This window comes from Penaeus vannamei, chromosome 10, assembly GCF_042767895.1.
Source record: "Penaeus vannamei isolate JL-2024 chromosome 10, ASM4276789v1, whole genome shotgun sequence".
NCBI classification, from domain to species: domain Eukaryota; kingdom Metazoa; phylum Arthropoda; class Malacostraca; order Decapoda; family Penaeidae; genus Penaeus; species Penaeus vannamei.
The window spans coordinates 3,355,770-3,360,769 of record NC_091558.1 but is presented as its reverse complement, the minus strand read 5'-3'; the positions used below and the strand labels follow the sequence as shown (position 1 = coordinate 3,360,769).

The following is a 5,000-nucleotide window of genomic DNA, read 5'->3' as shown; positions in this document are numbered from 1 at the left end:
AGTGAGTGAGAGAGAGAGAGAGAGAGAGAGAGAGAGAGAGGAAGATGGGAGAGAGAAGGAGAGAGTAAGAGACAGAAAGACAGAGGAAGAGAGAGAAAGAGAAATAGACAAACAGACAGACAGAGACAAAGAGAGAAAAAGAGAGGGACAGAGATAGACAGACAGATAGACAGAGACGAAAACAAAAAACAGACAAGATAATCAAAAGAAGAATAAGAACAGAAAACGCGATTAAAAGAAGAGAAAGAAATTAAAAAAAAAAAAAAAATAAATAAATACCCTTACACTGGGGAGGATCTGGGGTGCAGGTTGCCATAGAAGAGGAGGGGGTGCAGATCGCCATAGAAGGGGGAGGGGGTACAGATCGCCATAGAGGGGGAGAAGGGGTGCAGATCGCCATAGAAGAGGAGGGGGTGCAAATCGCCATAGAAGGGGGAATGAGGGAAGGGGGAACAAGAGGACACCCCATCCGTACCAGCAAACACAGCAAAGTGCGTGTAGCTTGTATGAGGCGCACTATAATGACAAAATCAATTGCTCCCTCTACTGCACACATGCCGCAGGTTCCGCTAAAGGCAGGGAGAAGATACGCGAGGGACGCTGTCATGGTGTTGGGTAACTCACCCGCTTTCTTTGCCGAATCATCTATATTGGTTTTATTATATGTAGTTGTGCGTAAACCAATGTGTATTTATGGAGTGTTTATGTGTATGAATGTATACACACACACACACGCTTACATATACATACACACACACACACACACACACACACACACACACACACACACACGCTCACATATACATACACACGCACATGCACATGCACACATACACACACATACGCACACACATAAACACACGATATATATGTGTGTGTGTGTGTGTGTGTGTGTGTGTGTGTGTGTGTGTGTGTGTGTGTGTGTGTGTGTGTGTGTGTGTGTGTGCGTGTGTGTGTGTGTGTGTGTGTTTAGTATAAGGCTTTCCCTTTTATTTACAGTCTTGTTTGTCAAACCAGGCACATCAAACAATTCATCTTTGCTGATCTGTTTCCTCTCCTGTTCGTATTTCAGCCGCGGTCAGAGATAATCAGCAATTAGGAGGAAGAAAACGGGAAGAAACTATTCTTTTTTCTTTTAATTCATTTCTTGCTCTCTTGACTTTTTTTTTTTTTTTTACAAATCGTCACGTCTTTTCATAATTCAATGTGCGAATTGCGTGTCATAAAAGACGTATTTGGAATACTCATGTGTACTTTGCAGTAATTTATTTTTCATTCGATTGCTTGCGTGTGTATTTGCGTTTTTGTTGTTGTTGTTGTTGTTGTTTGTTTCTTCTCAGTCTATGATATAATTCACATATAATGAAATCACGAACCAAGAAAAAAAAAACATCCGTGATAATGTTAACGAACGATAAAGCTATTTGTTATAATGAAATGTTCCATAACCATGAGACTCTAGCCAATAAAGTTCCCGGGGGTACTAAAATAGCCAAAATATAGCCCCTCATCGGGAGCCCTACTGCACATAAGAGATTCAGCACCGAGCGTTAAAAGCTACTTGAGACCGTGAAGGAAGACACTCCCTCGAGCAAATCATGGCGTCTTGATTCGACACCAGAGCAGATACACAGATATTTGATTAAGAAGATATGAAGACACTAGGTACTGTAGAAGAAGAAGAAACTTAAGATCGAAGAATATGGAGAAGGGAAAAACTCGAGCGGCTGATCCAGTACCCCAATGGGATTCAAGTCGAATGTCGAAGAAGAAGAAGAAGAAGAAGAAGAAGAAGTAGAAGAAGAAGAAGAAGAAGAAGAAGAAGAAGAAGAAGAAGAAGAAGAAGAAGAAGAAGAAGAAGTAGAAGAAGAAGAAGAAGAAGAAGAAGAAGAAGAAGAAGAAGAAGAAGAAGACGAAGAAGAAGAAGAAGAAGAAGAAGAAGAAAAAGAAGAAGAAGAAGATGTATTCACAGATGTCCAGACGACTTGTCACGTTTGCTGCGACAGAAAGTGTTTCTTGGGGAAAGAGGTAGTATCGGCTGGGTGGGGGGGGGGGGGGGAATTAAACATCCACGCACGCACGCACGCACGCACGCACGCCGGAATGGATCGATAGTGAGTAACAAAAGCCCATCGGCAGCTCGCCCAAACGGTTTTCGCGGCGTGTGAAAATCTACGGTCCGGGTGCGCCCTATTTCGTTTATATGTAGATAAATTACTGATTGTTCTTTTTCTTTTAAATGATATATATTTTAGACCGTAATAATTGTATAATCTAGATCTACACTGTAATACTATTATATAATGCTTTGACCATGTATCAAATGTACCACAGCTTGTCCACGCCTGTGCAGTTAGCCAGGGTGGTAAATAAAGGACTAAACTAAACTAATAGAACAAGACGCCTGAGTTTATTATTAATTTTCAAAGGCCTAAAAGCTGGAGCATAAAGCACTATGACCGGTTTATGCAAGGTGTGTGTTATCTATGGTTTATATATAATAAGAGCAAGACATCGTGATATTGTGACCGCAAGAATCAGGTTGGGATATAGATTGTATTGGTAGGTCAGTACAGATTGTCACGTCGAAGCAAATGTAAATTGTGCAGTAAAGAATATAACCGAACACTTGTACATTATATCTCAGAGTGTCATGTAATACAGCCTTTCAGACCACCTAGCATGGGGTATGGAGAACTATGTAACTGTTTCGTATCATTTGATGTCTTGGAAGATATACCTATGTTGTATCCTAGATTTGGAATGTAATATCAAATGACCACATGGAAAATATAACACTGCCTTTCCACGCCCAAGATGTACGCCTGCTTGGTAGATAAAGGACTGTGTAATTGTTCTTTAATTAAATATAGTACAGATCATAATAACGTTATAGCCCAAATTTTCAATGTAATACTATCATATAATGCTTTGACCATGCATAAAGTGTACCACAGCTTGCTGATAATGACAATGATAAGGACAATAATAATGATAAAATCATAATTACAATGATAGCAGTTAGCCGGGGTGGCAAATAAAGAACTAAACTAAACTATGATTGTTGATAATGATACCAGAATAAATGTATACCGTGCAAAAGAATGAGCATGTGGTAGAGAGTTGAAGTGGATACCATCGCATGTTGAAATCTTAAGCTTGCCTCATGACCAAGTGTGATCAAGAAAATAGACTTTGAAATACCTCTCACCAGGATCTGAAACGTTATCCAATCTTTCTACAAATACAACTTGACCAACTGGATGAACCGTATTCATGTTAACAAATGTAGAAAAGATATGTATTGTGAAGATATCCATTCTCATTCATACCTTTTCTACATTTGATTAACTGGAACATGAAAAATAACCATTCTGTAGAGGAAAAATCACAAACGGCTCACATAAACAAAAAATAATAATAATAACTATGATTAGATGAAAATAATTATCTATGATTAGAAGAAATTAATGATAATAACAACTTGATTACTTAATACTGTGATCGCAACAAGAATTACACTCATACACAGGTTGCAGATCGGAGAACCATACCATGTGCAAGACACTGAGGGTAAAATCTGCAATGCAGGACATAAACAAACACTTGCAAATTGTCACGTGACATGTGATGCTGTCTTCCAGGACTTCTCATCATAAATCATACACAGCGATGTAATTATTTTTTATGCAATATATCCAATCCATTACAGGGAGTGGAATATTGTATGTATTAAGGATTGTCCGTGTACTTAGAGTGATAAAGTATGGACTAAATTATATCTACATTGTTTTAGATAAATTTAAAGTGTTGCGCATTCGCCTATCAAATCTATCTAATATCAAATGCAGTAATTAGTATGAAACTAAATCCTGAACACTTTGATATCAGCACTGCATATCAATTACCTGTATTTAACATCCATGAATTAAAAAAAAAAACGTATATTGATGATGTAACAAGAACACTTAAACACTTTAAAAATACATAAATGTACCAAACTATCGACAAATAAAACAAGTACACAGGAACTAATATTAAACACATATACCACCAACGATTGTTAGAAGAAAAAAAGATAAATAAAAAATAAAAAAAACGCCATACCATCACTAAAAACAAATAAATGAAAAAAGTAAATAAATGAATAAATAAATAAAAACGCCATGCCATCACCAAAAATAGAAAAATGAAATAAAGCAAAACAAAAACATATACATAGATAAATATAGATTAAAAAAGAACAACACCAACACCATACCATCCCCGAGCACTAAAACAGACACGCCCTCCCCACCCCACCTCCCACCCCCACCCAGCCCCCCCTCCCCCTCCCCCACCTCCCACCCAGCCCCCCCCCTCCCCCCACCCACCCCACCCCAAACCCAAAGCCAAAGCAGTACTCACCTCAAGTGCAGTGTCGGCCGCTCATCCAAATGATCCCGTGTCACCCACCGGCGGCACACTTCGCCGATCACTTCACCACAGACGTGACGTCCAACAAGTCCATGGCGGCGGCGAGGCTCATGGCGCTCCGGTCGCTTCACTCGCTTCGGTTCTCGAGTCCCTCCTCCTTCTCCTCCACCCTGTTCGAACCCCGCACTTTCTTTTCCCCCTTTTTCTTCCCTTTCAGAGGTTTGTCATAGGGTGGCGCTGTCTTCCCTGCGTCATGTGACAGCCACGGTTTTTAGAGGAAGTGGGGATTTAGTGTCAATTCTAGAAAGGAAATTTGGAAGAGAAAAAAAAATAGAAGTGCAGAGGGATTATTATCAAAATGTCGTTTTTTATATTTCACTCAATATCTTTTGTTTTATTTTTCGTTTGTTTATAATGATAAGACGCGTTCTGACAATTTAAATGTCATTTGAACCGAAGTTGAGTTGGTTAAACACCTCTATATATACATATATATGTATATAGATATATGGATAAAAAGGCAGATAGATAGAAAGGGAAATAGTTTACATGACTCATTTCTTCACACACACATACACGGAGAA

At 39.0% G+C, this 5,000-nt stretch overlaps 1 protein-coding gene across 11 annotated transcripts in view; it reads right to left on the bottom strand.

Moving 5' to 3' along the window:
• Nucleotides 1-5,000, bottom strand: part of LOC113816194 (uncharacterized) — a 91,964-nt gene that overhangs the window by 68,452 nt on the left and 18,512 nt on the right. For 7 of the 11 annotated variants that reach the window (XM_070126234.1, XM_070126240.1, XM_070126233.1 and 4 more), the window contains exon 2: nucleotides 4,408-4,716. The exons of the other annotated variants lie outside the window; for them this stretch is intronic. The gene's annotated coding sequence lies outside the window, so the exon portion shown is untranslated. The remainder of the gene's footprint in view (nucleotides 1-4,407; nucleotides 4,717-5,000) is intronic. 11 annotated transcript variants of the gene reach the window in all.